Below are 23665 nucleotides of genomic sequence, written 5' to 3'. Positions count from 1 at the left end.
AGTCGCACTTCCAGCACGACCTCGGTGCCCAGCTCGTGCGCCGCTCGCAATCCACGTGCGGCGATCGCACGTGAGGACCTCGTCTAGCACAGCAGCAACTGTGCCAGACTGAAACGCTGCTCGGCACAGCTCAGGTGCGACAGCACAGGGATCGGCGGCCCTCGGGTCCGCCAGCGTCTCGAGCACTGGCAGCAGGGGCCCTGGGACGTCCACGCTTGGCTCCGCGGTCCTCCGCACCTTGCCACGGACGTCTCGCCTGGCAGGAGACCTCGCCTCGTTCCGCCCAGGAGCTCGGAGCTGCTGCCCGCCTGGTTCGAACACCGCGAGCGCGCCCTCGTGCCGCCGTGCTCGTGCACCCGTTGTCTTCCTCGTCGTTCACGGAGCTTGGTGGCCGCTCCGATCTTCTAGGGGCGACTCGCGGCACTTACATATGACAGTGAGTAAGTGTAACGGATGAATCCTAATAGCACCAGGAAACTACTTAACGTGAGGAGGCCAACCGAATAGGAAATATGATACGCCTCTGTACTGCTTTGAAACCGGGCAGGATATTGCTGCAGAACCACGACAAGACACACTTAGAAAGAACGGGGCGCAGCCCACACATGAATAACTTTATATGAAATATAAGCAAAGCTAGCTTGAGCTGCGGCCTCACATGAGAATGTACAGCACATTTACAAATGCACTGTACTCTCAGTCAGGAACATCCGTACGCTGTACAGGATATCATCAAATGAGTTGCTGTTTTAGAATATGGCACACAAAGACAAGTTTCTTGCAAATTTAGCTACATTACCAGCCCCATGCTTAGCAGCTCCCCATGTGGTAACCTCAGCCATATAAGTACATGCATTTTGTGCCAGAAGTGCCTTTGGTGGCCAGTAATGTAGCGCATATTTCTCTTCGATCATAGTGTCAATGCTTTGTGAGTTTGCACAAGTTTGTTCTACGTTAAACTTTTCATTGAACGCTTTATTTTTGAGAAGCTGGAGCCAATTGAATTAAACGATATTTCTGCGCTGCAATACTGATGAAATTTTTGAGAATGTACTTTTGTTTTATTACAATATAGGTTTTAAAATTCATGGGCACGACTGCGAGTCGGCCTAGTTGGAACAGATTCATCTTAAAGCATTTTCTGCGCAAACAAGCAGGGACGAAGAATAGGAGCAACACAAGGACGAGCGCTTTCTAGACAATATCGCGCATATCTGTGCGTATCTAAGCAGGAGGTTCTTCTAAAATAAAAAGCAGTTGTTAGAAAACGCTCGTCCTTGTGTTGCTCCTATTCTTCGTCTCTGTTTGTGCACAAAAAGCTTTGTCATGGACATCATTGTAATCAGATTTTATGTGTTTCTCAGTATGTTTTTCAAACCATTATTCAGTTTCTCTTGTGACTGATAAATAAAGATTTTCGCCTTATGAGAGAGAATATGTTTCGTTTGAGTAACTCGGCGACAACAGATTACATCCCATTCGCCAAGCATAAATGCAGGAGCTGCTCATCTTGGAATCAAATATTCCGCACATGTAAATATTGCGAATTCCTTCTAAGATGACCAGGGATCTACATTGTGCTTTCACACTATTGGGAAAAGTACTAGCACTCTGTTATGGAGGAGTGAAAGCACTCTGTCTGGGGGAGTAGAAGCACTCAGTCTTCGAGAGTACTACAACCCCTGTGGAGGGAGTATTAGCACTCTGAAGAGTACTAGCACTCCCTGTGGGGAGAGTATTAGCATTCTGCGGAATAGTACTAGCACTCGTTTGCGGTGGAGTAACAAAACTCTGTCAGGAGGAGTTGACCTACTCTGTTTCAAAGAGAGTCGATCTACTCTTGAAAAGAGAATTAAAAATGGAACAACCAGTTACTCCCTCAAAGAGAGTGCGTGGAACTCTCTTTGTTTTTAGAGTGTAGTTCCTCGTTGCGGATCAAAGATTGGAAGCAGAGGAGGGGTAGTAAACATTTTGGTTAAGATTTTCTACTCTTGCGCGTAGTTGTCTGTCCATTGGAACTCTGCCGGGAACTGGCTGAGCTCTTGTGAAAGCTTCGTTCGCTCGGATAATTATGGCGCGAATTTGCCGAAATAGTTAAACACCCCCAGCATCCGCTTGACATGAGTCTTGTACTTTGTTATCGCGATTTTCGCCAAGTTCTTGACTAGCTTTGGGTCAGGCGATATGCCCGTTCGGCATATGACGCCTGCAACAAATTTCACTGATTTCACACCGAACACGCATTTCTGCGCGTTGAAAGTCAATCCTGCTTTCTCGGCAGCTTTAGGAACTTCTGTGAACCCGCTCACTGTGTCCTTGCTTACTGGAACCGCAAACTAAAATGACGTCAATGTATACTAGCACGCCTCGGCTGTCGAATACTTGAAGGATGGCTTGTTGAAATACCACAGGTGCGGATGAAATACAAAAGGGCAGACGCAAGAAACCGCATCTTACAAACAGTGAAAAAAGGTGCAAATCTTGGATGTCCACTCTTCAAGTGGTCTCTGAGGATCGTCATAGTTCTGGTCAAGACAGTGGAGTGCATGTCATTGGTCAAACTAGCTTCCAAACCCTCGCGCCTAGGAAGTGGGAAATGCTGCCGCTTGATGAAGGTGTTCAAAGCTCCGTGGTCCATGCGCACTCTTAATGTGCCATCTTTTTTCTTTGCCAGAACTAAAGGACTGACCCAGTCGCGGGCTCGTTCACTCGTTCAGCACAATATGGTACTGCCGTTATGTGCCCGCAGCACTTAATTCGTTGCATCCCACTCTTCTCCCCTTAGTCGGTGGTAAATTGACATGGGAAACAGGCTCGTCTGTAACCCGGTGTCCACTTTAAAGCTTGTCTCGCGATTTCGAAATTGTCTTTGAACCGTCCAAACCCTTTCGTGGCTTGCTGTCGTGATCTCGAGAATGTCGAAGTCCGCATGTTGCTGTTTTTTTTACTTCGCTTACTACAGCCGATCCACAACCACTACTACAGTGGTTGTGGCAAAAACGACAGCGAAATTGTTCTTTTCGTAGCTTACACTCTTTTGCGGGTGACGCCGAGCGCCTCAAAATGGCATCGATACTATTGTCCCCTTTGCTCCAAACATCGTTTCTTCTCCTTTTTGGAAATTCAGTTGGCTGTAACGAAGCATTTTTTTACCTAGTCTAGGATTATGCGTGCAAACACGATCTGGTCTCTTACCAACGATTTTTGCAACACCAATGTTACACTGCGCTGCATGCCATTTAAGGTCACGAATAAATTTCTAAATGGTTCTCTCTCTGCTTGCTTTCTTGCAAGCAATACACATCTCTCTTGTACTTCATTGCTCAATTCGGCGCAGTAGGCATCAAAGTTTCTCACCACGGTGCTGTATTCGTTCTTGCCTTCATTCGGCGCGAACTGGAAGTCTTTGAATACGTATAGCGCGTCGTCATTCGCCACGCTCAGCAGGAGGGCCGCATTCGATGCTTCCGTTTTCGGCTGGTCTTTGCCGCCGGTTTCTGCAGAGATAACTAAAATTTATGCTTAAAATGCTTCCAGTTTTCCGTGACGTTACCCGCCACCCGTAATCGCTGTGATGTCTTCAGCAGGTCCGTAACGCACACTTCGCAGGTACGATTCCACCAGGCCACGAAGGGGACTTCTGAAACAATGTAGCGTGCAAAGGGACATAACTGTTACAGCAGCCTAGCCAGAGCAGGAAATGAACACATGTTTATTAAAAGCGCCTCTTATCAAGACACAAGCTAGTGCGCTGTACATACTGGGCATCAGCGATGCGCATCCGCGCAGATGCAATCACTACACGTGTGCGATACAGGTACCGCTGAGCCGCGCAACGCGCTTTCTGGATTCTTTTTCTTCATTTTTCTTGTGTAGGGCCTGCGGTCGTTTTAGTCTCAGCAGAACATTCTCTCGGACGCAGTTGGTGGTGTCTAAAGTTCACAGCATCTCTTATTTAGGAGAGAGTGAGGAACAAATCTGTCTTAACGACAGTCGATTGTTCGGCCTAGCGAGATAGCTGTGATGTTTCCACACGTCTCTGTGTTTTCTGAGTTCAATGTTACGTGCGGAGCAATGCCCTTAGCGTAAGCAATTTGTATAGCGCATGGCGTTGAATATGTTCGTTTGATACTTGTGCAGCTCGATGCCTACCTGCTTGCTGGGTCGATGGAAATAATATCTGATGCTCGACATAAGACCCATAACTCAGCTTTACCTGAACTGATTGCACAGATAATGGTCATACCGCATGTCGTAGAGCACGCTGTGGAACTGTTTCCGTAACGAAATGTTTTCGGTTTAAAAGGCCTCTAAGCTGAGATTATGCCGTTTATCATGAGTCAGCACTGCTCAAGGCCAAACACTGTTTATCTCTTCAAGTAGATGACAAACGCAGAAATGTTCTAATGGAACAAACTCTGTGTTTTGTATTGTCGCTACATTATATTTCTTATTACCAAGGAAAATGAAGGTAAACGCTACATGTTCTTTTATATCGAGCCAAAACACCTGCGCTGGAACTTCAGCAGGACGTCCCAAACTTCGTCATTTTTTCGTAATAGTAAAAGTTCCAGAAACTTTTCATGTTCAATGTCCTCTAAGAAACAGTTCACCTAATTTCTACCATTAAGCCATAAGAGAACTCTACGAGATACTTCGAGTCAACGCGAAAACGTAATAGTGGCGTCGCCACACGTTTCGTGTTTGCGCCTCTTTTGGCTTACAAGCTCTCTTCTCACGGTTGGAGTGATATTTTATTACTGTAGAATTATAATTACCTAATATAGATATCATCAATTTTTTCTTTGCTCTCCCGTTAGTTTTGTCCGCTTCAAAGCATGGTACTAGTTCTGTTCTGCGAAATTGTCTACCATTATTTCAGAAATAACGACCTAAATAAAGGACATGCTTTCCACAGTCAGTATTTTGCAAAATTTTATTTAAATGCATGAAACATCAAATTTGGCACCGTGGATGCCACAGAAAATTATTTTTTTGTTAACTTCTGTATAGACAGGAGATGCCGTCCTAGACCTTTCCCTTAAATGGGCACTGAGCCCGTTTTTATTGAAGCCAAAGAAGGCATTCCACGTTAAAACTGACTGTTTCAGAAATGTTTTGCAGTGATAACTACGCGATGCGTTCAGCGAAAATGGAGTTACTGGCCATCAGAGGTGGCCTGCGATCGTCTGCGATTGATCTTCAGGATAAAGTGCTGGTGGGGAGGAACTGCTATGAACCAAAAAATACTACCTATCGTGTTCCAGAAGGCTTGTCGCCACACGTTCCCGATATTCGCAAGAACCTCTGGGAAGCGTCCTGCTCTAATAGAGATAGTGGCTCATCGGTCCAGCTTCGATTTCATCATTTATTTATTGACAGGGTACGATACAATTGAAATAGCTCATTCAGTACTCTTGTCAGATCAACTGCAGGCTCAACAAAACCCACCGAAACACTTGCTAGCACCAAATCCCCGTGACTTCATGGTACTGGCAATTAATTTTCCATTTTAAACCTTCTTGCCTTCTTCTTTTAAACCTTCTTTTAAACATTCTGTCTAACGAGCAAAATTTACGGAGAAGCTTTTCGCAATACTAAAAAATTCATCTTTAGTTGGCTGGATATCGGAATTTCGTGCCCAGCGTTCGCAATATGTACGCTCCAACTGTGCTAACTCGCCCTTGATGCCTGTTTCATCACTGGTTCCCCAAGGCTCATTACTGGGTCCTCCTTAATCCCTGCTATATATTAATGATCTCCCCCTACACTGTAAAAAATAGCCGTCACTAAACGGAGGATTTCCCTTATTATTCGGAAGAATCGCAGGTAAAAATACGGAAAGTATGTCATATTTCAAAAATACGGAAAAAAAGCTCCCGTTAATTTACGGGAATTGCCCCCCGTTTTAAGCTTTACGGACATTTCACCGTAGTAATACAGAGGCTCTACACTGTTTAGCCCGAAATAGACAGAATTCGGTATTATTGTTACGCGAACATTTGTATTATTGCAAGGAAATTTAAGCTGTCTGAATGAGCGTTCGTACTGTCAAAGTTTCACCTAACAATATTTTATTGAACACGCAAACTAGCCTTCTACAAAAAGCTGCAATAACAGATCGTATAAATATATATACACATCCTCTATTCCGGCCTCAGTTTGCCGCGCATACGGGCCTTGTAACGATAATCATAAGCGCAAATATATGCGTATTTTTGCAATGTTATCAAATAACCGCTATGTAATTATAATAAAGCATATATGTTTAAATGAACTAGCAGCCGTGGGCATACGCGCCTATGTAAACACACTTGCGGCACTCAGGTGCTAGTGGGCTAGGAATGACATTGACGCCAAAAATTGTGTGCACTATAAATCAGTACCGAAACGCAGGGAGTGGTATAATGACCGTAACTGCGTTTCCATTTAGCAACAAATGGTCTCGAAGGGAACTGGCGGCCAATAGATCGAAGTACAACAGTTGGTTGAAATTTTCGAATTCCGTAAGCAATTTACCCAAGTGTGAAAAGGTTTTGCTGATCTGCAATGTAATTGGTTTAACTCATTCCCACCATCATCATCATCATCAGCCTGGTTACGCCCACTCCAGTTCAAAAGGTTTCTCCCATACATCTCCAACTACCCCAGTCATGTAATAATTGTAGCCATGTTATCCCTGCAAACTTCTTAATCTCATCCACCCACCTAACTTTCTGCCACCCCCTGCTACGCTTCCCTTCCCTTGGAATCCAGTCCGTAACCCTTAATGACCATCGGTTTTCTTCCCTCCTCATGACATGTTCTGTCCATAACCATTTCTTTTCTTAATTTCAACTAAGATGTCATTAACTCGCGTTTTTGCCCTCACCCAATCTGCTCTTTTCTTATCCCTTAACGTTACACCTATCATTCTTCTTTCCATAGCTCGTTGCGCCGTCCTCAATTTAAGAAGAACCCTTTTCGTGAGCCTCCAGGTTTCTGGCCCGTATGCGAGCACTCATTCCCATAATATTTCAAAAATGTCTCGTCTCTGTAAATAACTGCCCATTCATTGGGACACATCAATTACGCATAATCTTTATTGTTTAAGTGTTAGTTCTTGCGGTAAAATGTAATCGCAAACATTTGGCGCTTCATCCTGAAACAAGACCGGTAAGCGCGCACGTTCTTGTACCGCAGAATAAAGATCGCGAACATGCGCAGACATTGTACAAACTACGGGAAGGTGACTGAAGATGAAAGACCCAGTACTGTGCCAGTACTGTGTGTACTGTCAAAAAGAAAAAAAGGACGGAAAGAAAGAATGCCCAGTGCCGAGTTGTAACGATTTAGGCTTCCTTTTTTTTTCACCCAGAATACAACATCATTAGTTCTATGTGCTTTATGCATGGGTAAGTCTTACGACACAACTCTTCATGTACCCGATCATTACATGCACCAACCAGCCAAAATTAACACTATACTAGATTTATTGACGCATCGCAGTGCACTGCTTTGCACTGCACTGAAACAAAGGGGTTTGCTATCCCCAGTAGCAAACGGTTTGGCTGACCTCCCTGCTTTCCGCTTCTTGCATTCCGCTCTGTTACGTTTCGCCTACGACGCGCGGTATAGCCGGCGCGGATGCAACGGACGCCGGGGCTTCGTTCAAAGCGGCGGACATTTTGGCCCGTTCGGAGCTGCCGCAAAGCCTCCCCGCCAAGCGCGTCCAGGCGTGTTTCAGTGCCACGTGTCTTCGTGTGTGCGTGTGTGTGTGTGTGCCCACGCTTGTCAAAGCGCGGCAGCCGGGGAGAGGAGCTCCCCAAGTGTGAAGCGAGGAGGTCTGACCGGCGCCCGGCCGGCGGATGCGTCACTACACTCGTCCCAACGTGTCGCTCAGCCTGTCCGTGCCGCGCGTCACGTGGGCCTCGATCAGGCGTTCCCTCTTGCCCTCGACTCCGAGACTATAAAAGCAGCTGCCCCCGGACGCCGAGAGAGGCTCCGATTTCTTCCGTTGAGTTACGTGCTCTCCCGTCTCTCCACTTCGGTCGACCTGACCGCCCGCTCTTTTGCGATGTTAGAATAAACAAGTTGTTCTGTTACCAGTCGACTCATGCTTTGCCGGGACCTTCGGATGCTTCCAGTTGTGCCCCAGGCCGCCAGGCCAACGCTACCCTTGGGGCTTGCGACCCATTTGCAACAACGGGCGTCAGCGCCGAGGTTCCAACAACTCGTGCCAGTGGTGCGATTCCAACAACTGTTTGCCAGCGGTGAGATCGCGACAACGGAGGCCAGCAGCGAAGATATGTGGTTGACTCTATGCTGAGCAGCACAACGACCATCCGGGAGCAGTGCAACGAGCCCTGTGTGATGACTGGTTGCCTGCAGCGGAACGACTGCGCTGAATTCTTGGCTGCGAGGTTTGGTGAGTGCGGGACTTTCTTCTTCTGAGTTTTGCCAGGCTTTTGTTAGTGTCAGAAACAGAGCTGGTAATTGTGGTTGTCGTTGCTGCCGGGTTAGTTTGCGGCAAGACAATAGTAGGCAGTAGAGAAAGCAGCATTCAGAGCAGCCATGGATTTGAAGTCGTTGCGCAAACCGAAATTGCTGGAGCTTGCAAGAGAGTTGGGTCTGGATGTCTCAGACAAACTCAGAAAACCAGAACTGCTGAGGGCTATTCTTGACTTAGAAGCTGAGGATGACGACCTGTCGGAATGCCTTGAGACCATTGAGGAGAGGGCAAAAAGACAGGAGCGCGACCTTAAAGAGCAAAAAGAGAAACAGGAGCGCGAACTTAAAGAACAGAAAGAGAAAGATGAGCGCGAACGTAAAGAACAGAAAGAGAAACAGGAGCGCGAACGAAAAGAACAAAAAGACAAAGAAAAAGAAGAGCGCGACCACGCTTTGGAAATGAAGCGTCTCGAGGTAGAGATGGAACGCGCTCGTAATGGAAGTCAGGCACACGGTGCAGGAGAACGAGTATTGTTCAAAATGACTGACCTGATGCGGCCGTTTAAGCTTGAAGAGGACATTGGTTTGTTCCTGGTTAACTTTGAGCGAACGTGCGAGAAGCAGGGGTTCTCTCGGGAAACGTGGCCACAGCGCTTGCTCACTCTGTTACCCGGCGAGGCGGCCGACGTAGTCGCTCGCTTGAAGAGAGAGGAGGCAGAGGATTTCGACAAAGTGAAATCGAGTCTGCTAAAAAAGTACAGGCTGTCAGCGGAGGCGTTCCGTCGGAAGTTTCGGGGAAATGAGAAAGGCAGAAGTGAGTCATATACAGAGTTTGCGTACAGGCTTATGTCAAACATCCAGGAGTGGCTCAAAGAAGAGAAAGCGTTTGGTGACCATGAGAAAGTTCTGCAGTGTTTCGGGCTGGAACAGTTTTATAGTCGGTTACCTGAGAACGTGCGGTACTGGGTCTTGGATAGGCCAGACGTTAGTACGGTCGCTAGAGCCGCTGAGCTAGCCGAGGAGTTTGTGACGCGTCGGGCTCGCGGAGCTAAGGACGGTCAAAAGGGTGAATTTGGCTCCAAGTTTGAGAGGCCGAAGTTCACGCCCATGAGAGCAAGGGGCGACACACGTAGTGCGGATGCGAGTGAAAGCAGTCCAACCGAACGTAAGGAGACGGCGGCAGCCGAAGCCGAACGCAGAAAGCGGTTCGAGACGAGGCAAGCGCGCGTTTGTTATACGTGCCAGAAGCCGGGTCACTTTTCGGCGCAGTGTCCAGAAACAAAAACAAAAGTCGTGTTTTTGTCATTATGCAGCACTGGCGAGAACAAGAAGCGTCTCGAGCCTTACATGCGAGACCTCCTCGTGAACGGGAAAGAGTGCCGAGTGCTTCGCGATTCCGCAGCTACAATGGATGTAGTTCACCCCTCTTACGTAGAACCCGATATGTTCACGGGCGAGTGTGCATGGATCAAGCAAGCCGTGGAAGCTCATAGCGTGTGTCTGCGCGTAGCAAAAGTGCTTATTGAAGGAACTTTCGGAGCACTTGAGACGGAGGCCGCAGTGTCATCTATGCTGCCCCCCCAGTACCCGTACCTATTTTCGAACAGGTCCGATCACCTCCTGCGCGAGAAGGGGCTTTTGTTTGGTGAGGCTAGCGTTCAGGCCTTAACCAGATCGAAGGTTCGGGAGCTCGCTGCAAAGGCGGTAGTTGCGGGACCGACGTTGTCGAACAATGAGAAAGGGTCAGAGGTGCAGCAAGCTGATATTCAGAGCACGCCCGAACTGAATAAAATTGAGCCTGTAGCGTTAAAGGCACCAGATACTGGAGAGGAAATTCCCGATGCGGGAAAGTTAGAAGAGCTATCTGCAGATTTGCTCATCGCGTCTACGTCAGACGGACTTAATAGGTTGCTAAAAGTCAGCCGGTCGGCTTTGATAGCCGAGCAAAAGAAGGATGGCAGCCTAGAAAACATACGCTGCATTGTCAAGGAAGGTATCGGCAAGAAAAATGCTCGCTTTGTGGAAAGAGGTGGGGTCCTGTACCGGAAGTATCTAGACCGCAGGGGAGTGGAGTTCGATCAGCTGATCGTGCCTCAGTGTTACCGTCAGGATCTGTTGCGCTTGTCGCATGGGGGTTCGTGGTCCGGACACCTAGGAGTTAAGAAAACTTAGGACCGTCTCTTGCAAGAGTACTATTGGCCAGGGTGTTTTCGGGACGCAGACCACTTTGTGAAGACATGCGACACCTGTCAGCGGGTGGGCAAACCAGGGGACAAATCGAGGGCGCCGTTGAAGTTGGTACCTATCATTACGGAGCCTTTCAGACGGCTCGTTATTGATACAGTGGGACCTCTGCCGGTAACAGCCACGGGCTACAGACACATTTTGACTGTGATCTGCCCAGCGACAAAGTTCCCTGAAGCAGTGCCGCTTAAAGAACTCAGCTCAGTTGAGATAGTCAATGCACTACTGTCCATATTTGCGCGAGTTGGTTTTCCTGCGGAAATCCAGTCAGATCAGGGCACGGTGTTTACGAGCGCTTTGACGACAGCCTTTCTCGAAAGGTGCGGGGTAAAGCTGTTACACAGCTCAGTGTACCACCCACAGTCGAATTCCGTTGAGAAGCTCCACTCCGTCATGAAGCGCGTGTTGAGAGAATTGTGGTTTGAACAACAAACTGACTGGGAGCTGTGTCTGCCTGGGGTGATGTTTGCATTAAGGACCGCGTCGCATGCGGCTACGGGGTTTTCGCAAGCTGAGCTAGTGTACGGTCGCTCGCTGCGTTCTCCGCATCGGATGGTTCGAGACGGATCACTGCCCTCTCCAATGGCTGCAGACCATCTCTTCCACAAATGGCCGCCTCCTGCGCTGGAGCCTCGCTTTGCAACAATATTCCTTTGAGGTGCGTTACAAAAAGGGGAGTCTCAACGGTAACGCCGATGGCTTAAGTCGAAGCCTCTAACGTGGGAATCAGCCTCAAAATTGTTTGTTACTGATGTTTTTCTTCCTGAGGCAGGATTTTTAACATATTGCTTTTGTGTAGTGTTTCAAAGTGATGATGTGCTTTCTAGTGCAATTTTCCGATTTGTGGACGCGTTCTGAGTGCTGCCAGACTACTGTAAGGAACTAGGCAGTGGTATAAAAGGGGAAAGAGCCTGGCAGGACTTGGTGAAGGTTGTTTCGTGCTTGCTGACTGAGCGGTTGAGTTTCGGCGTAGTTCTAACGCTTGCCGGGAACGAGAACAAAAATGTCAACTCTCCCGAAGTCACTTTGCAGTGTCCTGGGTGAACCTGAACGTGAGAACGAGGCCTTCTCTGTGCGCTGCGCTCAAGAAACGCCGAAGGACGACCGACTTCGGTTATGAGCATCATCAAGCGACATCCCTCCGGACAGCGGATGCAGTCCCCTGACCATCGGGATCTCCTTCTCCCGGCGGGGCGGTCTGTTACGTTTCGCGTACGACGCGCGGTAAAGCCGGCGCGGATGCAACGGACGCCGGGGCTTCGTTCAAAGCGGCGGACATTTTGGCCCGTTCGGAGCTGCCGCAAAGCCTCCCCGCCAAGCGCGTCCAGGCGTGTTTCAGTGCCACGTGTCTTCGTGTGTGCGTGTGTGTGTGTGTGCCCACGCTTGTCAAAGCGCGGCAGCCGGGGAGAGGAGCTCCCCAAGTGTGAAGCGAGGAGGTCTGACTGGCGCCCGGCCGGCGGATGCGTCACTACACTCGTCGCAACGTGTCTCTCAGCCTGTCCGTGCCGCGCGTCACGTGGGCCTCGATCAGGCGTTCCCTCTTGCCCTCGACTCCGAGACTATAAAAGCAGCTGCCCCCGGACGCCGAGAGAGGCTCCGATTTCTTCCGTTGAGTTACGTGCTCTCCCGTCTCTCCACTTCGGTCGACCTGACCGCCCGCTCTTTTGCGATGTTAGAATAAACAAGTTGTTCTGTTACCAGTCGACTCATGCTTTGCCGGGACCTTCGGATGCTTCCAGTTGTGCCCCAGGCCGCCAGGCCAACGCTACCCTTGGGGCTTGCGACCCATTTGCAACAACGGGCGTCAGCGCCGAGGTTCCAACAGCTCCCTTTGTATAAAACGCACTACCTTGGGGGAGAGAAAGCATCCTCTTCTTTTAGAAATCAATTATTTGTCAAGCAATTATTTCGCTGTTCCAGTAAATAGAGCACAAATGCGAAAACGAAACCGATTATTTTCGGTTCTCCGCGCTCACAGAGTGCGGCACCAGGGGGCAGCACTTCCGATATAAGGAGTGGTAGACGAAGCTGCACATGTGTAGTCAGCCGGCATTTATCGTATCTTGTTGTAAAAATTGTTAATTTACCGTAAATATCTCTTGATTTGTACTCAAGAGTGGAGCAAGACCCCAAGGAAGAGAGATTGGTGCATCGGGAGCGAAGAAGGTAAGCGATGGATGGTTACACCGCTTGCGTCTCGACACGTTCGAATTGGGAAAGTTCCGAATTTGTCGCTGTGTGGTGTACGCTTGTGTGCTCGTCACGTGCTGTCATCGCGCGGGGATATCTGCGCTGAATGTCTTTCATTTCGTGTACAAAACTCTACACACTGCGGCATCGAAGAGGTTGTCCTGTGTTTGGGTGCACCTGTGCGCTTGGATACGCGACAGCCTGCTCTCAACAAGTTTCAACAGACTACGCACGCTCGTAAATTGCTCATGACGTAAGCCCATTTTAATTTTATTTGGGTTGCATACCGTAGGTGTTGACATGAGTGGTTATGAAATATTGTTTCAAAAGGCCACTATGCAGCGTCATAGGGCAAAAATGACACATGATTGAGGAAAAGGATCGCCTTATCTTTTCAGATCGATTGCAGTGGTAGCGCGATCGACTCGGTTATGGAAATATGGAAATAAACGTTAGAGGTAATAGCAGTGGCTCACAACGTGTGATCGTTACTTTCTTACTTGGATGCACATTTTAATTGTAGTGACCAAACAAAGTTCTTCGCTCTGGCTGCTCTGCAGTGTGTTTCTTTGGTGCAACTGCTTGCGGTGCAGCAGGACGTGCTGCTTCGAGTGATGTCTGGAGAGTCAAGGCATTCGTGTCAGTAAACAAGTAGTAAACGTTGTATCGGTGCAAAACATTTGGACATACAAGAGAAGCGAATGGCATCATCAGAGGCTCTATTTTACGAATAATTCAGTTGTATAAATATAGCGGCGAGTGGATATGCATGAAAATCAGATTGTGTTGATACTCAGCAGGAACAAGGTAACTTATCATTACTAATTAATCCTTTTATTTTACTGAAAGGCAAGTTGCTGTTGTTCTGCTGGAGCTGAGAAGAGGTCTGCTACCTCCAATGGGTACAGCTCTCTCAAGTTATCGCAGTATTGTAGCTCTCAAAGTAAGTGGATTTTTTTCTTAGCTATTTGCTACCTGAATCATGACCAGCTACTTAGCTGTGTAGGTGACCACTGTTAGTGACATTGGAGTGCTTGTGAAGTAGAACTCGTTCATTATTGCAACAGATATGACAGAGTGTAGCTGGGGCAGTATGCGAAGGTGTTAATATATAAGCCAAATTAGGTTCTCTGAGTAGCCAATTGTAGCCACTGCAACAAGCTACCATCCGATGTCGCAACCATTCTCCCAAACCATCTATTTTCAAACTCTATACTCCCACTGCAGTAAGATAGTGTTTTTTTTGTGTATTTACGAGTATGAAAGTGTTCCAGTAAATTGTTTTGTTTTGCCTGCTTAACTTGTTGGTTCTTTGTTTCCTTCTCCCCCCACTGTAATGCCTACGGGCGCTGTGGGTATTGGGATAAATTAAAAAAAAGATATTCTAAGGAAGATAACGAACATGAGCGCAGTAGAGTCAGCAGCATCGGCAGCATCAAGCGCGCAGCAAGACGCTCGAGCTAGGGGGCTGTGCTCGGTGAATCCTAGAACCGGCGGTCGCTATGAACTTCAATAAATCTCCTTTATAAGTGGTGGATGTGCGGGGTAACGTTCGACTCTACCATCCTGGAACTCAGTTCTCGGACGCTACCCTCTGCCATGCCGAACACCGACCAGCAGACTCCTCCATCGCCACCCGTCCCTTGCGCTGGCACCGTTCGCCAGCGGGAGCCTTCCATCTTCAGCGGAAGCGATGACAACAACGCTGAAAATTGGCTGTCGATCCTACGAATGGGTGAACGTCCACAACAAATCGAATGACCCGGACAAGCTGACTTACGTATCATTCTACCTCACGGGCGTGGCCAGTCTCTGGTTCAGAAATCATCAGAGGGATATGCGAACGTGGTCGGCGTTCAAGACGTCCAATAGCGAAGTATTTGACCGACCCGCCGTCAGGAAACTCCAAGCCGAGCAGTGTTTGCGTACACGTGCACAGGACACGGATGAGACGTTCACTAGCTATATAGAAGATGTTCTCCATTTCTGCAGGTGCGTGAACGCTGCCATGACGGAAGTGGAAAAGATCAAGCACGTCATGAAGGGAATTGATGATGACGCGTTCCAGATGCTTCTGGCCAAGGACCCGTGCACTGTTGGCGACGTTATCAGCTTCTGCCAGAGCTATAATGAATTACGTAAGCAGCGAGCTCTGACTAGGCGACATCCCACAAGAAATGCGGCATCACTCTGCAGCCTGACCACCGTCTCTGAACAAGCCTCCCTGATAAGCCAAATCAAGGATTTCGTCCGCGAAGAAGTTGCACGACAGCTATCTCTGGTGTCTGTCACTCAGGAGTCTGCTAGCACTTTGCCGTCTCATCTCCGTAGCGTGATCCACGAAGAGGTCGCTGAAGCACTGCCGGCTGTTCACCAGCAGGATGTCGTGACTAAACCAGTCACTTATGCTATGGTTGCTGCAATGGGCCCTCGCAGTGTGCTCGTGCATTGCTTGCAGCAGCCTGTGCACCACCCTCACCCTCCCCTCCCCTAGACCACCGCTGCCGTCGCTAACCCGTGGGGCACGCCGGACAATCGCCCTATATGCTTCGCATGTAGGTATCCCAGTCATGTCGCAAGGTTCTGCCGCCGCCGATCGCAAGCGTTCGATGACGAGCGACGAGCGCCCACGTGCCGCCTGATCCAAATGCGCCTTACGGACCCTTCGACCCATCACCAGCTCGCTCCCTGACTGCTCGCCGTCCTTGCTTCGAACGCCTCCGGTAACCGTCCCCACGTCGCCGATCGCTTTCCCCTATGCGTCGACGACCCGTTCCTTACGAAGAGGGAAACAAAACGTCGCAGTTCCCGAGGCAAGAACAGCGCAAGTGTCGACATGCCAAAGTCGTCCTCCTTTACCTGCCATTACTTCATGTCATTGATGTGTTTATCTACAGTCGCCCTCGTCGATACCGGTGCCGCTATTTCAGATATGGATGCCAGGTTTTGCCGTTCACTTCCTAAAGTGACGACGCCTCTGTCTGGATTGTCGCTTTGAACGGCGAGTGTTCAACCCATTGGCCCTACCGCTGCTTGTACTGCCCGTGTGATCAAACAGGACGTTTCATACATGATTGAGTCCATAGGCTATGGCGTTGGGCTGCTGAGCACGAGGTCGCTGGTTCCAATCCCGGCCGCGGCGGCTGCATTTCGATGGGGGCGAAATGCGAAAACACCCGTGTATTTAGATTTAGGTGCACGTTACACAACCCCAGATGATCGAAATTTCCGGAGTCCTCCACTTCGGCGTGCCTCATAATCAGAAAGTGGTTTCGGCACGTAAAGCCCCATTAAAAAAAACAAAAAAATATTGAGTTCATAGTTCTTTAACCGTGCCCCCACGCAGTTATTCTAGGATGGGATTGTTTCTCACGCCACAATGCCATCATCAATTGCGCTCGGGCTGAGATCGAACTTTTCCAACTTGGTAACCTGGCTCCGGTCGATGCTCATCCTGCCGCTAAAATTGTCGTGAAAGAAGACACCTGTATTCCCCCGTGCTCTTCAGCATTCGTCCCAGTCTTCTGCAGTAACATATCCAACGGGACAGTATTCTTCATGCCCTCTCGCCACTTTGTTACCCGGAAAGCGCTTCCTTTGCCCTTTGAGCTCTATACCTTGCTGCCGGTGTCAGCACGATGCCAGTTTACAATCATCTTTCATCGCCGCTATCACTGCTCCGCCGCGAATGTCTTGGTTACGTCGAGTCGGTCGATTCAACACGAATTGTCTCCGTCCTCGACGAAGTACCTTCTACTGCCGTCCGTTAACAGAGTGCCCTCTCCGTACCCGACTCAACATGGACTGGTGTGTTCAGCCCATTCGTCGCCGAAGATCTTACGCGTTCACAGCGATCTCAACTTCTCGCAAACCTACAACACTTCCGCCGTTCTTTGGACGTTGCGCAAACATCTCTTGGCCGTGCACTGACGCTCGAGCATTACATCCACACTGGCTCTCACTCACCGCTGCGACAAAGACTATATCGCGTGTCCGCCACGGAACGTCGGTACACGGCACGAGTGTTTGCAGCAGCGCGCGTCAGAAGCTTCTTTTTTCCTTTTTCGGGGGACTTCCCGGCGCGCGGCCACGCGCGCGACCCTTCCAAAATGTTTCGCGACTAATCCGCTAGGGCAGGGCGAATGCGCCGTCGCGCCATGAAAGAGGCGGATTTCGTTCGAAACTTCGTCTGCTCTTGTCATGAGTGCCAACGCCGCAAAGCGCCACCGCACAACTCCGCCGGCGAACTCCAGCGTTTACAATGCCCATCCCGATACTTTGATAGCGTGGGCACAGATCACTACGGGTCACTTCCGTTGATCCCTACCGACAACAGGTGGATAATCGTTGCGGTACACCGCTTAACCCGTTATGCGGAGACTGCTGCTCTACCAAATGCTGCAGCGCAGGAGGTCGCCAATTTCATACTTCGCCATTTTCTCCTTCGTCATGGAGGTCCACGAGAACTTTTAAGTGATGTACGCCGTGCCTTCTTATCTGAAGTCATCGAACAACTGCTTCCTGAATGCGCTATTGTTCATCGTAAGTGCACTGCTTATCACCCGCAGACTAACGGTACCAAGGAACGCTTCAATCGAGCTCTTGGTGACATGCTCACCATGTATGTCTCACCTGATAGCTCTAATTGGGACCTAGTTCCGTTTGTCACCTACGCCTACGACACCGCGACTCAGGCCACATCCGTATTCTAACTCTTTTACCTTCCTTACGGCCGTCATGCTTCGCACACATTCGACACCATTCTGCCCTACCGGCCGGACCCATCCGAATGCCTTCCCATCTCGGAAGCCGCCAGACACGCCGAAGAATGTCGCCAGCTAGCCCGGCGATGCACCTCGGATGACCAGAACCGTCAAAAAGCCGTTCACGATACCCAGAACTCGACACCCACTTTTCTCCCGGGCGCTCTCGTCTAGTTGTTAGTGCCACACCGCATGCCTGGGCTGGCTTGAAAACTTGTTTTGAAGTACGATGGGCCATACTGTGTTCTCGAGAGAAAATTACCCGTTAACTACCTGGTTGAGCAGCTAACGCCGCCGTTCTACATGCGACGTCGCAACTGCGAAGTCGATCACCATCAGCATCTCAAGCCGAATCACCATTCTACCGTCCTTCCAGAAAACGAAGTCGCCAGGATGGCTCCTCTATTTCAATGGGGCCATTGTAATGAAGATAACGAACATGAGCATAAGATAACAAATGTATATGTATGCGCATTAAGCAATGCCCATCCCTTTCACTGCTAATATATTAGCATTGCTGACCCCCATGCTTCCAGTGGGCAGTTAATCAATATAGCTCTTCATGTTCATTTTGATGCGATCCTCTGAAATGAGAAAATAAATTTTATGTCTTCCCAGTCTCCCACGATCAGTTGTTATAAGTAGCCTACTTAATACACACAGTAAGTTCTACTGAAATAGAATGCAAAGATCCTTGCAGGCTGTTTTTTACGGGCGTGCGTGTGTGTATTTTTATCAAAATAATTTTTTATCAAGGCGCCTGAAGCACACTTTCCACTGCACTCACATGAGATCGATGTGCTAGCTTATTCATTTTGCAAGCAATGCGTGGGAAATGGAAGACCACAACTTAAATATTAAATGAAATTATGGGGTTTTACATGCCAAGACCACTTTCTGATTATGACGCACGCCGTACTGGAGGGCTCCGGAAATGTCGAACACCTGGGGTTCTTTAACGTGCACCTAAATCTAAGTACACGGGTGTTTTCGCATTTCGCCCCCATCGAAATGCGGCCGCCGTGGCCGGGATTCGATCCCGCGACCTCGTGCTCAGCAGCCCAACACCATACCCACAGACCGCGACTTGAACAGCAAGTGTGCTTTGATGAAGACCTTGATCTTTACGCAACAACCTGTTTACTATAAGCATCTATTTACCACAGCCACCGAGGCGTAGGAAATGCAAAGTGTTAGGTCACAAAATATGTATAAATAAAAACGTTATTGCTTACAATTATCAGGCACGCGGGATTCTTATTACCTGGATATATGGGAGTTGAAAGCAAGATTTATGCAAAATTGAAGTTCGTTACAAACACATCTAAGCAACGCCTCGTAGAATTCACTGCGTAACATTTACAGATAAAACATACGCCTGAGAGTGGCTTCTGTTAGTGAATGAGCAAGTTAATGAGCAACGAAAAGAAAAGAACCTTCAGTATCACGTAATCGAAGGCCAATCTTAAAACGGTTATTGCTTAATAGAACATTCATTACTGAGGACGACTGAACGAGAGATCGTTATCGTGAAATGAGTTTATCGATGAGAATTATATAATTGTAAGCTTATAAAAAACAAACATCTCATTGTGCAACCAGATAACTGCACGACCACAAGGCTTCTTTAGGTGCAGATGTTGTAGGGGTACCGTTGTATTTCCAGAAGATTGAAGAAATTATATTATTCCGTAGAAGCGCCATTGAAGGAATTAATTTCTAGTAAGCAAAACACTATACAGCACCTGCGTATCCTAGTTTTTCATGCACTAGTTGTCACCCGAGAAGCAGTTTTAGAAACTAAATAGAGGCTAAAACGCTTCAGCATTGGTCGCCTAGCATCCGGTCAACGTCTTTGACCAGGTAGTCAGTATGGACTCTACAATATGAAACCTTTTGCCTATGAACAGGCGGATAAAGTAACATTTAGGGCAGTGCACCTAGAAAAGCTTATACTTTGTGAATACCTGCGTTTTATTAAAAAAAACTGATGGATCTAGCCACCACTTTAGTGCTGTGGCCACTTCGTCAAACAATTGGTTCGTTTTCATGGAGCCAGCAGAGAGACAACGTACACGACAATAGCTGGGCACAAGCAAGCACAGCAAACCTATGCATTGTGGCTTATTTCTTTTTTTAAAAACGGTCATGCCTGCCATGCAGCTGTTCATACGAGGTGTTCCTCATTCCATTGTGTTTACAACATTCGTAGCGACCTCGAACAGTTGTCACATGTTCACCTCCTAAGAACCGCCATCAGAAATAGCGAACATATACGCCTGTCACAAGAGTCAAGGCTGAATATTTATGCACATGGCAGGCGGCGAGTACTAAATCTATATATTTAAGTATGGGTTTTAGACCACGTTACAATTGGCGTGTTCAAAAAGTAATGAAAAACAAAACAAAACTTGCCCATAAGTGCGGAGCCTCAAAACTTGCTTCGATTTTCCCTAAATGAAAAGGATTCTTCTCCTTTAAGTGTCTACGAAAGCCACTGGCTATAGTTTCTTCAATCCCAGGAAAATTCATAATAGACAGTCTCATGTTTTGAATGTTGCAAAATGTATTTTGACGGAAAGTGCGCGAAAAGAGAGACGCACAAAACAGGCACTTGTCCATCTACCTTACTTTTGCCATAGGTCTGTTTTGCCCGGCTTGTCTAAATAGTCCTTCTTAGAGTGAAAACGTTGCAACACCTCAAGAAAAAGACAGGCGAAAGGAAGGCCGTCACTCGCCACTCACTTTATGCCTTGAAAATATTGAAATATATAGCCACGCAACGTTCCTCTGTACTGACTCATATCGAGTAATATCATATTGTTGAATCAATTTTTCTAGCACTGCTGTGTGACTACTGCACAACAAACACATTCATTGTCGGACGTAACATACAACACCACCTGGCCATGTAATAAGGGTGTAATCAATCAATCAATCAGTACAGCTTTATTATTAACATAGTAAATATATACATACATAGTGTATAACAGGTACTTATGGAAGGAGGTCCCAGGATCAAATATATATAGAGGCCTCCGATACAACGCCTTGACAAGAACTATAAAAATACATTGCAGTATTTAGGCCATGTCCGAAGCTATACATAATTTGTTTATATTATTTGCGAAAAAGTAAAGAAACTGGCGAGGAGAATAAGAAAAAAGAGTGGACAAGGCAGCAACATAAAATGCAATAGCAAGTTACATTGAAAGAAAAAAATGATGAAATGGTAAATCATTGTGACCACTTGTTTGAAATTTTACAAAGCATATTTAAGGAGATTTTTACAGGGAGATTTCTTTTGCTTGGAACAATTTTTTTAAAGATTGCCTATGGCAGGCGGCACATATCTAACCCTTGATCTAAATTACTCTATAAGGTTGTCATTGCTTCTACAAGTTCTCAAAATTTTCCATCATATAATTAACGTAATTGCGCTATTTACCTTTTTAATTACATACTTTACGCCACATATTTCAATCTAGGAATTATATCTGCGGAGTTCGCACGGCGTCTCCACTTGGAACGGATTGTCTGGACTACACCAGCTCTGATATATTAGTTTTAAAAGTCTGCCGAAATGCATTAGTGTTCCAGTTACCTTTGTGCTTCAATGCAAAAAACAGCGATTTTCTAAAAAAAAATTTACTGGAACGCCAATGCATTTTGTTGGACAATTTATAATAAATATCTCGGAGCTGGTGCTGTCCAGGAAATCCATTCTAAGTGGATACGCCGTGCAAATTCCGCTGCTATAATTCGTACATTGATATATGTGACATAAAGTGAACAATTGAAAAGGTATTTAGCTGGAGTACATCAATTATTATGTTGAACATGTTGATTTCAAGTAGCACTTATGGCCGCCTTATTGAGTAATATAAATAAAAGGTTAGAATTATGCCATCTGCCATAAAAAATCGCTAATCATTTGGTGCAGCTAAAAAAGAAAAACGCCCTCTAATTTTCTTGTCCAGTAGCGCTGTGCAACTATTTCCTTTCAATTGAATTCAATTCAGCTTTATTCAACATCTGTGAGATGTTTGGAGCACGGACAAAAAGCCTCAAAAGGCTTGACTGGGTCCATGCACCATAGCATGGCATGCAGTGGCATCAATTCCATACAGATAGCACAGGAGAAAGTCAACTTGCAGGAAATGCAAAAACTACCGAAAATACAAAAACAATGCAAACAACAGGCAAATATGTGCACAAAAAAAATCCATGAATATAAAGAAACATCGTGGGAAATTCACTGGATGAGAAACGAGGAAAAAAAGTACAGAAAATACAAGTAGTGTTGCAACAAAAAATAGAACAATGGAGAGAGAGAGATACATAGTAGCTGATTGAAAGAGATCAATTCTATATCCGTGCCATTTTTGCCAACTCATTTAACAAGGTCGGTAGTGTGTACTTTAACATTTGCTTTCCGTAGGTCGTGTGGCATCTATCAACTTTCCATGTTTCGGGATAGTGTGTGTTGTATTCAGGGGAATTCTTTGGCAACTTCGCCAGTAATTTCAGAAGGTAATTTTTCTTGTTTGTTTCCAGCTTATGTTGTCCAAGTAGTCTGAAATTGTGTAGAGATTGTACGTTTACAAGCTCAAGCTTGTTAAACATGCCGTTTGTGACTTATGTAGGGAGCCTTAAAAACAACGCGTATTGGACGCTTCTGGTGTGAAAAAGTTTCTTTATATTTTCTTTAGTTGCTGTTCCGCAAACTAGAACACCATAGTTTAGCCTACAAGAAAATAGAGCATTGTACATAATATTGTTAATAGAAAGAAGGAACGTAAGGCAATGTCGACGCATGAGGCCGCATGATTACTTTGGACAGTTTTTTCGTTAGGTAATTGTTGTGAGCATCCTAGGACAGATAATTGGTGAAAATTACACCAAGGGTTTTAAAACTTTCTACAACTTCTATTTTGAAATCGTTTAGCAGCAGTGGCTGGATTTCGCAGAAATCGTTTCGTGGATGAAACAGAACTGCTTTGGTTTTACTAATGTTTAGCTTTATATCATTATTTGTAGCCCACAAGTGAATACGATGAAGTATTTCATTTGCGCGAAAAGATAGGCATGCGACATCCTAGCCGGTAAAAATGGGCTAGTATCGTCAGCGTATAATATAACTTGGCGATATGATCAATATGAACAATATCATTAATGTAAAGAACAAAGAGAAAATGACCCATAATGCTTCCCTGTGGAACACCTAAATTAACTGGTTTGGTTAAAGAAGAGTGACCATTAATCATGACAAACTGTGACCGATTCTGTAGGTATGATGAATTGAGTGGCATAGCTTTTCCTCGAATGCCATAGTGCTCCAATTTTTTCACAAGTATGTTGTGATTGATATGACCGAATGCTTTTGTGAAATCTAGAGAGATACCAAGGACCAAGCTCTGACTTTCAAACATTTCACGTATAATTTCTTTTTGCATGAGCAACGCCAGCTTTGTAGATTTATCCTTCCTGAAGCCGTACTACGAGCCAGTTAGCACGTTGTACCGATCAGTAAACGAAATTAAACGCGTGAAAATAATTTTTTCAGGACCTTTTGAAAAGACTGGCAGATAGAGATTGGACGGTAGTTTGTAATATCATTGCTAACAACTTGTTTGTAGATTGCTGTGATTTTTGCACATTGCATTTTACGAGGAAATACCACACATGAAGGACAATTATTAATTATACGCGTTAAGCAATGTGCCATCAGTTCAATAACGAATTTTACCGCTTTTATCTGCAGATCTAGCATATCTGTGGCGGTGCTGTTTTTTAAACTGGTGTGCGTTCTAATAACCTCCGATTGAGATACTGGACGCAGAAACATTGTGTGCTCGCAGCGCGACTGCATGTAAGACAGGCTGTCACGTCCAGATGATGATGGGAGATTAGAAAGAAAGGAATTATTGAATGCGGTTGTTAGTTCTGCTCCAGAAAGTTCCACGTTGTCCTTCAGTATCTTTGTGATAGGTTCAGTACTTTTGTCAAATATCGTGTTGTGTTTGCGCCACATGTCC

Source organism: Dermacentor andersoni, chromosome 8 (genome assembly GCF_023375885.2).
Source record: "Dermacentor andersoni chromosome 8, qqDerAnde1_hic_scaffold, whole genome shotgun sequence".
NCBI lineage: Eukaryota > Metazoa > Arthropoda > Arachnida > Ixodida > Ixodidae > Dermacentor > Dermacentor andersoni.
Note: the sequence above shows the minus strand (reverse complement) of the source record.